Raw genomic sequence first — 10,990 nt, 5'->3', positions numbered from 1 at the left:
TACTTTTGGATGTCAAGTGGGTAGTATGCCATTCACATATTTGGGCTTGCCTCTTGGTACTACTAAACCTACTCTCATTGAATTCACTCATCTTCTGACAAGAATTGAAAGAAGGCTATCAGGCATCAGTAAACATCTGCCATATAATGGTAGACTGATAATGGTTAATTCCGTTCTCTCCGCTCTCCCAACATTTTATATGTGTAGCCTGAAAATCCCTCCCCAAGTAATCAAGCAGATTGATATTTTCAGAAAGCACTGCTTATGAGCAAAGGTGATATTAATAGAAAAGGAAAATGTTTGGCTGCATGGGAGGTTGCCTGCAAACCAAAGGACCAAGGAGGACTGGGCATAATTGACATCCAGAGTCAAAATGATGCCCTACTCATGAAATATTTAGATAAATTCTTTATCAAGGCTGACATACCTTGGGTCTCTCTCACATGGTCCAGATTCTATTCCAACAAACAAACACCACCACAGGCCAGAAGCCCAGTTGGATCCTTTTGGTGGAAGGAGATTCTGAAATTGTTTTCCAAATATCAGAAGCTAGCCACATGCTACCCCAATAGTGGTGATTCATTATTATTCTGGTCAGACAAACCGACAGACCTAGCTCTGAAAGATTAATACCCTCAATTGTTCTCCTTTGCGAGAAAACCAAAGTGTTCCATCAGATTTTTCATAGAGCAAGGGGAAGATAGATTATTCAGCTTACCTTTAACCCAACAAGCTGCAACGCAACTGATGGAAATACAAACTCTTATACAATCTAGAGTTTGGGATGAAGATGTTAATGATATTTGGAGCTACATATGGGGTTCAGCAAGATTCAGTAGTAAAAGAGCATATAGGTCACTCATTAGTACAACTGCAGCATCTCCTCTTTTCAAATGGTTATGGGGTTCAAGCAACCTTGGGAAACATAAATTCTTTTTCTGGCTCCTTCTTAGAGACAGATTGAATACAAGGAACATATTAAAAAGGAAAAACATGCATTTGGATGACTATAACTGTGTGCTGTGCAACTTGGGATGTGAAGAAACAAGTTTCCATCTCTTCTTTGAGTGCCCATTCAGTCGAGACTGCTGCGCTACTATTCCTGTAGATGGGAACCTAAACCTCACCCCTCTAGATATGGTCTTACAAGTAAGAGCTGATTTCAACAATGCTATCTTCAGAGAAATTGCTATAACTGCCTGCTGGGTAATATGGAATACCAAAAATGATGTGGTATTTGACAATGATCAAATTAATATTCACTTGTGGAAGAGGTAGTTCAAAGAAGAATTTGGGTTGGTGTGCACCAAGGCCAAAGCTGCTAGGCAGGTTAAACTTAGTGCTTGGAGAGATAGTTACTTGTAAATATGCACATTCTTTTCTTTTTGCGCCTTGGTGCCTTGTACTTTTCTCTTTGCTGTTTTGTTTTTTCGTACTCCTGTAAGTCTTATTCTTTCATTTAATTGAAAAGCAAAAAATAAATAAAATAGGTAGGGGGCTCCCCAGCAGATTCGGTCAAAAAAATGTCATTGTGGTGTTTCTCCAATACAAACTTTTCCGTAGCGAAGTGCTTCTGGATCCTGTCGCGACGATGAGCTTAATCTTGTGAGTTATGGCGTTGAGGAATTGCTGGAACTGGGTAAAGTGCTCGTATGTGGAATTCGAGCCAGGATAACAATTTACCCACAAATCAAACAGTAAAGACAAAAATTATGGGGATTCTTGCACGACCTAGCACCCCACTAGAAACAAACCGAATTCATGAACCCAATAATCTAGTGCCGAATCAATCAATATATGGAATTGTGAGAATTGAAGAAATACTAGAAGTGGATTGAATAGTCTATGATATTAGATATTAACAACTTATGAGATTAGTAAAATGATATAGAAATAGGAATAGAGGAAAGAAGGGGAAGACCATGAATAGTTTCAATCCAGAGGAAGGATTGGATTTGTGAAAAGTTTGTTTAATTACAAGTTGCCTTCCCATATCTCTCTCTATTTTAGGGCCTCTTTGCCTGAGCTCCTAGAGTAGCTTCTAGGCTAAATTTAGGAAACGTTCTGCTAAATAGTTCTTCACTAAGAAGTGATTTTCTATACTGATTCTATGGAGTGATTCTCTAAAATGATTTTGGGGGTTGTGGATTAAAACAAGTAGCTTCTCCTAATTCACTTCACACAAAGAGTCACTATATGCATAAAGTTTAACCTAGGGAAACATTTTTAGAATCACCTTTCCACAGAGAATATGAAGAAGTTCTACAAAACAGGCCTTTACATGACATTTCTCCTGAGTGGGCTTTTACCATTCCGGTCCTTCCTAGCCACTATTGGGCCGAGCTAGAGTTACGTCACCTTGTGCATCCAGAGTACGATGCGTCTGGGTCGTCTTTTGCTTATTGCAGTCCTGCAGCCTTAACGTTCGCTTGGGCTGGGGACAGCCACATGGCCAAATATATGCTAGAATTCTAGGAATTCTTGCAAGATTTGGGCAGCTGTATGGGCTCCGTCGCTAGCGTATGCCGAGGAATTTGTAATTTTGCGCTCTATAGAAGCTTACAAATAAACGATCTCATAGGCAGCCTCGAGCTTCTCGCTGGTTTCATTTAAGCCCTGAATCCACTACTGCCTACTCGGACGCATGTGCTCAAGCAAAGTACTAAACAGGAACAATTTGTAATTTCATAATATGTAGGGGGTGTTGGTTCGTAGCCATCGTCCGCCACACCTAACATGCGGCGAGCCACACACTCAAAGGATGTTGTTTGGTTCGTTACATGCATGCGGCAGCCACAACTTTCTCAGTGCTAAAATCCCGCCACAGTTGTGGCGTCCCTTTTGGCCACCACAAGTTCGGCGCCGCCACAACTCCCGTGGCGTCATGTGGCCAAAAAGTAAACAGGCCCGTACTCCCTCCATCTTTTTTACGTGTCATTTTCACTTTCCGAGAAGTCGTACTTAACTTTGACTAAATATATAAAAAAATATTAATTTTTTATAACAAATTTATTTAAAGATATAAATGTTGCTAAAACTAAAAAAATAGACCGGCACGCTTTCCACGATGACACTTATAATAAAGGGAGAGAGGAACTATACCTCAGTAATCATGCACCTTTACCTTATGATATTGCACACAAAGTGTTGAGAGATTACATCTCCATACATGGGGGACAACCAAGTTCATGTATGTATAGGCACAGCGGCTTATTCTATCACCAGTTCACCACAAATAATAATAGGTACATACAAACAAGGAGGCACAAGAGAACGATCTCCAGCAGTTGCTCCAGGAAGTTGCACTGGTTGAGGACGGCTGTGCTCGATCTGCATCCATATTCACCTGCAGAGAGCATAAAATCGAAAAATCGTTTGTCTAAAAACATGTCCAATGCAACAGCATAAGTGACTACATGCTCCAAAATAAAGGTGTCACATACCATTATTACCCTCTGTCTCTCGCGCTTATATATTAATTGCATTAGGTAGAAGACGGCCGCTTGCGCCTCTGAACATCAAACTCCATATCAACGAAGCCAGTAATGCCAGCTTTGATCTTCTGGCACTCGGACAGGACCTACACCCGCCGGAGTACCTGCAGAGGAACACATGAATGTATAATCCAAGAACAAGTCCGTATTAATTAGTTTTGCGATGCAAATAAAAAGCACGAGCTGTGGATACACAAAATTTTCATTACCGGTCAGTATCACGTCGCCCTCCATTAACGTCATGATGGAACTGATATAGCTCACGATATAAGGAATCTTGAATATCATATCACTTGTCGAGCCCTTCTGCCTAAGTTCATCGTCCACCTGCATTTTACGCCGTTATTAGCTAGCACGAGTTACTTTACTACCCTGTCTGCGTCTGGCCCTCTCATTTCTCTTCGCTCATGTCAACAACACACTCTAGTCAGCAAATTAAACAGCACACATTCATACAATCCCACGTGCTGCTAGCAACCCGTAAAGAGCAATCCAGCAACTTCGAAGCTGTTAACCCCTCCATTCCGAACCTTTTTTTTTTGAAGAAACAGGAGGGGAATCCCCTACTGCCTCCATTCCGAACCTATACCGTTTTTCCATTTTATTTGCTAATAATAAATCAGTCTTCTCTCTCACTTTAATCAGGTTTTTAGAATATACATCTATAACAAATTTCATATTATTTTTTTTCGTCGACCTCTCCCTAACTATCCAAACAGTGAAGAGTTTCTTTTGTCCCACTCTTTTTACTTGTATATCCGAACTTATGACTCATACTCATACGATTTAGAACAACTTGCATCTAATGTTTATGGCTACAGAGTCTGATTCCAATACATGTCACCCGGACTTATGACGCGCGCTCATATACAACTCACGTCTAGCATGATGCGAAGTCCGATTCCTATACGTATGGGTTCCGTTGCAACACACAACACATTTACTAATTAATATTAAACCACAAAGAGTTCATTGTTTCATTTTTTTCTTTTTTTATTAAGAATTTCTCGGACGCCCAATCATTATATATCACCATTTGATAATAGTATAATTTTTTCCATTTTTTACAAAGTAGTCAAATTTAGAGAAGTTGGCTTAGTTTGAAACAAAAACGATATACATTTTGCAATGAAGTGATTACTTGTTAGGCATGGGAGAAATGATCATCTCGAAGCCCAACATTAACATCGCTTACTCTCTTAGAAAATATGGCCTCACTAGTAAGACCCGCTAACTGCAATTTTCATCCCAAAATTGTCGGCTCATGATGAATCTGGGCTTGCTTCTGACATTGTTGCTTGGTGGGTAACGAACTATCCCCCGTGTGTACAAAATCCAGCAGCTCATATCATATAATTCCTTGTCAACCTAACACCATACCATATACTCCCTTAGCTTATTTCTAGGTGAAAAGGAAAACTTCCTAAGCTTTGACAACTAATTAACTGAACTAGGTTCAAATTTTAATCTAAAATGCATATCACTTGGTTTTTACTTCAAAGTAATCTAATTGATAATATGTATGCTAAAAGAGAAATGAAAGGCCAAATATGCTTGTGAAACTTATTCCCAAATCAAAATAGGTCTTGCAAAAATATGTTCGCTCCATTTATGCATAATTACCTTTAACCAGAACTCCAGATCATGGGGATCAGTGACAGCAGATTTTGGAACCTGTTTGGTGGAGATATTATACTTTGTGAGAATAGAAGAGACAACCCAATGGTATTATGGATTTCAGATCATAAGATTGGTATGGATCATAGGGACAATACAAATACCACTTTCGTGCAAACAGAGATGAGGTTTCAGTTTGTTCCTCTCTGACAGACACCCTTTTTCCATGATATTGATTTTTATAAGTCTAGAGAAGCACATGTTATTTATAATGAGCCTATTGCAAATTCCATGTACTCTGTTGTTAATTTCAATACGAAACATGTATGTAATATTACAAATAAGAAAAACATCTGTTAATGTCTCAACAATGCTTAATTTGATTTCACAGAACATGAGAAAAACTATTGCTTACCACTGCGCTAATTGGAGTAAATGTGTCCTGTCCTTTAGCCAAAGCCCATGGAAGACCAGCAGACTACAAATATATCATATAATAAGTATAAGTAAATACAAGGTAGATAGAAGTTTTACGTCAAGTCACTGTGCTTACTTCCAAGATTATACAAAGAGTTCTGTTGAGAAAGGGTGTGTTTTCAAAGTTTAGGGACCTAAAATGCGTTTTCAAAGTTCATGGACTTAAATGGCATTCCTTGACAAGTTTAGGGGCCGCTCATAGATTTAACTCTTATGGAAATATGAGAGCAACCATTATTTGAAATGAAACATATACGTACTGGATCATTGAGGTCTTGCTGCATTTTTTCTAATAGACATGATATGTCATATTAGAAAACAAATGACTTATAAAACTATGAGACTGATTTGCTCCTGAGTATGTTTCAGGAATCACCAGGATAACATTTGCCGGTTAAGAAAAAAATACTCTAACAAAAAAGAAAGCACACAGTTACTATATGTAGTAATACCTACCTTAGCAGCAACTTGAATTTCTTTTGCTGTCATGTCCAAAGCAAGTGCATAACCTGGAAATTGTTGTTTCAATGTTAGTAAAGCATGCATGCCACAGTTAACATACAGAACTGTTATAGTATACTACTCCATTTGTTTTGAAATACTAAATATCATAGGAATTGTAGAACATAATGTAAAGCAAATGGTCCATGTACGTACCCTTCCTTAATTATAGGGATTACTATTTTTGGATTGGTGAAGACATTACTAATAGGTACCCCTATAATTAGGGACAAGTTTTTTTAATGCTTGGATACCTTATATTTTAGTATGGAGGTATTTATTACAGGTTTGTCACTATATGGCAGCTAACACAGAGATCTTGGTTTTATGGAATGGTGTCACCGAAAAGTTTACTAATCAATGTGGTTGTATTTTACATTTTTTCATAGACCATGACTATTATTACCTTTATCGTAATTGTGTCATCAGGTATGCTTGTGGATGTACTTTTTATTGAATATTCTATACTCTCTGTTCTAGACCTGAGATTTTTTTGGACCAAGACCAAAAATAAAGTTGGGTTCGTTTTGGGCTAAACAATTTGTGCCCATGACCATCATATGGGCTGTGTCAAGTCATCAGTTTGTGGTTAGACCTGGGCTCCCCCCCCCCACCCCAGGTTCAAGTTTTTACTATAGGAATATTTCAAGTAAATACATCATTATTTGTTTGTATTTCTCCTGCTATGCCCTGTCTACTACTGCCTCTGTCCCATTATAAATAAGTTTCTAGAAATTTTTGGACAGATTAAGGATGTTGGCAAAAGACGCTTGGTCTCCTCTTGGATTTGGTGTTTATCATCTGCATGCACCAATGATTAGCTTCTGCAGTAAGAGACGATGTCCCATGTTTGTGTAGAATGTCATTTATTTTGGTTATAAATTTTGAACCCTAGAATCTTGTTTATTGTGGGACAGAGAGAGTATGTTCTATGGCTAGGTCAGGCTGGGCGTAAAATTCCCAAATCTTTGATACCCTTATAAGCTACTACATCCAATAAAAAAATCAGTTTCTATTTAGTTTTAGATACATTAGCTTATATAGATTTGAGAAAAGATCCCGTTGTCCTCCATTAATCATGAACTTCCTCTTTAAATTATAAATGAATCTATGGTTGTAGATGTTATTAAGGGTGTGTTTGGTAGCGATCCTGATTCTTGTAGAAAATTTTCAGATTTGAATTATTTCACATGATGAATTAGAATCATTTTATGAAACCAGTTCAATGAAATCATAGAAATAACAATATGCTCCAAAAAAAATTATAAAACTTTTATGGATGAAGTACAAATTAAAATACAACCTATTTTAACTTGTTGCACGATTGAGTGCAAAAATATCAAAGAGAAGTAGGAATCGGCTAGAGGAGAATCAGTGCAAAACCAACCTCTTGCCATTTTGCGTGCATATGTAGGAACCATGAATCGTTCCAGTTTCGAAACATTGACCAGAAATAGTGTTTGGAGCTGATTCTTTCAAATCTCATGAGAAACCAAATTGTTTCGGTTCTCACAAACCAACACATGTAACTTGGTGCCGATTCAACCCCATATAATTAGGGCAAAAAGGACAGACCCAGTGCCGGAGGCTCCCACATGAGTAGAGTTTGGGGAAGAAAAAAAACTGAGGCAAGCCTTGCCCGCACAAAATCTACGGAGAAGCTGCTTCGAACCTACGACCTGATGACTCAGGGAGACAGCTCTCACCACTGCACCAGGCCTGCCCTTCTAACCTCATATAATTAGGGGAACACAATAAAAGCTTTGTGTTTTATCAAGTAGAGCTTGGATGTTGTAGGTGTAAAAATTATGCGCACTAGACCTGTTTTGATCCATTAGCACTAAAAATTAGCTAGTTAATAGCTAATAGCTGTTAATTTTTAGCTGGGTAATTTTTAGCAAGGACATGTTTGGATCCACCTACTAATAGGTGGTTGGATAGTGAATTAAAGGTGCATATGAACTATTAACACTTATTAGCAAACTCAAACCAGCTAATGGAAGTAATAGTTAGCAGCTCTCCAGCTAACAAATAGCACACTTATTAACAACTTTGTTTGGATCCAATAGTACTAATTTTAGTTGCTCATTTTTAGTGCTAATAGATCCAAACATGCTAATTTTTAGACATATTCGTCATTTTGTGGTTTTGGTGATCTCGATGGCAACCCAACCATCACTTGAAGTAATATGTCCGCAGAGTTGTGTCAGACTTATATGAGTTGTGTCCGAAGAGAAGGGCTGGAAGGAAATAGTCAGAGAGCAGTCGTTGCTGGTTGCAAAAGCATTTCTTGGTTACCTCCAACGTAGTCCATGGCAGATGCTTCTGGGACGTCGCGCGCTCGTCTGGAGATGACGATGGCGAACTCAGCCTCATGGCGCAGAGACTCCAGCGGTTCGGGCACCTCGATGGCAGCGTTGGCCGTTCCAGCGTGGAGGAACGACGACGTAGGCTTCAGGAACAGGGTGGGCACCTTGGGAACGTTGCCGGGATCCTTGACATGGACCATGTAGTTGGTACTGACACCGATGACCTTCGTGCTCGCCTCCAGGAGCTTCTGCGCTTCCGCTGCTGCCATCGCCGTCGGTATTTGGTGTGTTGGCGGGGTGGGGTGACAAGGATTTCTCCAGTCAGATTTTGTTGCTTTGGACAACAAAACTAACCTTCAATTACTTCTGCTATGCTGTTCGAAGCGTCGATTTCTTCGAATATAAATACTACTGTACGTAGTAGGCTGTATGTGTGATTGCGATAAATGTGTTTGAAGCTTTGTGGTTCTACTTTATTATTCTATTCTATTATATATGATCGAGTAGCTTAATTAAACATGCTGTATTATGGTATGAGAAACCCACGTGCTGTAGCTTCTTACTTTGTGTTTCTTACTATCTGAGAACACTTTTTTAACATTGCGTGCGCTGAATATGAGAGAACGACCTTTGAACTACTTTTTCTACCAGATAGGCACGGCTATATTTTTATTGAAGGATGGTTCGGATATCTATATCGTGTAGATTGTTGGACTCGTAATTGATCTCATATTGCAACTATCACTACGCCAGATTTGCACGTCACTACCGGATTTGTAAGAAGCAGCAGTGATGTACCTTCACTGTCGGTTATGAGCTTGAAAATGAAAAAATAATTGGGGCTGAGCTAAAACCGGCAGTGAAGGATCACATCACTGCCGGTTTGTGGCTTGAACCGGCAGTGTTTTGGTGGCCACTCATCACTGCCGGTTTAAGCCAAGAGCCGACAGTGATTGTGCTCTATCACTGTCGGTTTTAGCCAAGAACCGACGATGATAAGCCTACAACACAAAAAGGCTGCAGCCGTCCTCTCCTTCGTCCTCTCTTCCATCCCGAGAACAGAGGCGCGCGTTTGGACCCTTCCCTCCATTGCTGCGGCTGCTCGATTTTGAAGAATGGCTTAATCTTTTTGTTTTAAGGTTAGTAACAAACATCTACTCCTTTGATTTTGTTGCTTAATTAGCTTTGTTTTGATGGCTACATTGCTTGATTCTCATTCTAGTTCTTTCTCCATTCTAGAGAGCACTTTTCCAATTGGACATTTGTGCAAGGCTCAAATTGTGGTGAATCCATCATCCAAAAGGTTGGTGTCTATGAACACATTTAAATTCCTAGCTAATTATTCCATGGTGGTCAAGATCATCATTGTTAATATGTGATGCTATAATTAGTTCTTAGTAGTAGAGTAGAATAGTTATTCTTTAATAGTGCAACAATTGTTTTTTACTACGATTTTCAATTTATAGGGCCGGGGCTACCAATTACAATTTTTCAGTAATTAGTGTACAATAATGTTTTTCAAAAATAGTACTTTCGAGCTACAATTGTTGTTCATGAAGCTCGATTTCTTGTTAATTCTTTGTAATTACTGTCTTAGTATTTTTTTTGTGCAGAGATGGATCGAGAGTGGATGCATCTGTCTTGAACGGACAAGCGGTACATGCATGACGTCAGCCAGTTTATCACCGATGCCAAAGCCCATGCTGGGAATGGGAACCCTGTCTTCTGCCCATGCAAAGATTGCAAGAATCATAGGAACTTTCGTCAAATTGAGTATATACGATTGCACTTAATTACCAGGGGGTTCATGCCAAGCTATATGATATGGACTATGCATGACGAGGTTGGTGTGAATGTTTTGTAGGAAAACAATGATGATGTGGACATGCCTAACGTAGCCATCCACAATGCTGACGAGGAACCCAGTGTCAACATGGAACCTATGCCCACAGTTAATAATGTGTTTAGGAACACGCTAACTGACGACACCAAGGATAACGATGGCATTTCTCAGCTGCTACGTAATGTAGAGACCGGATATCTTAGTGAAAGACAGTTGAGAAAGTTAGAGAAAATGAGACAAGATGGCAAAACACCATTGTATAGGAATTGTCCAATGAGCAAACTGGAAGCCGACATCATGCTGTTAGAGTTTAATTCGACAAACGGATTGAGCGATAAAGGCTTCGATCAGTTGTTATGTATAATAAGGAAAATGCTCCCATAAAAAAACGAGTTGCTAGAAAAGGCATACTTGGCCAAGCAAATGATCTACCCCATCGACCTCGAGGTTAAAAAAATCCACGCGTGTTCCAATGATTACATATTGTACCATAGAGAAAAATACAAAGGCTTGGACAAGTGCCCCAAGTGTGAAGCTCCACGTTACAAGAAAGGGCCGTCAGATGAGGGTACCAAGACCAAAGGAGGTCCCGTAAAGGTCGTTTGGTATTTCCCTATAGCTCCCCGAGTGTATAGGATGTTTGCATGTGCAAAGTCAGCCAAGCTGTTGCACTGGCATGGCGAAGAGCATAAGAAAGATACAATGATGAGGCACCCCGCCGATGGGCATGACTGGAGGACTGTCAATAC

The 10,990-nt window shown here is 39.5% G+C and overlaps 1 pseudogene; it reads right to left on the bottom strand.

The window, feature by feature from the left end:
- Positions 1–3,447: 3,447 nt before the first annotated feature.
- LOC136546035 (probable acylpyruvase FAHD1, mitochondrial) lies at positions 3,448–8,840 on the bottom strand (annotated as a pseudogene).
- Positions 8,841–10,990: the final 2,150 nt, after the last annotated feature.

The sequence above is a fragment of the Miscanthus floridulus genome, chromosome 3 (genome assembly GCF_019320115.1).
Source record: "Miscanthus floridulus cultivar M001 chromosome 3, ASM1932011v1, whole genome shotgun sequence".
Lineage (NCBI taxonomy): Eukaryota > Viridiplantae > Streptophyta > Magnoliopsida > Poales > Poaceae > Miscanthus > Miscanthus floridulus.
This window is presented reverse-complemented; position numbering and strand designations above follow the sequence as displayed.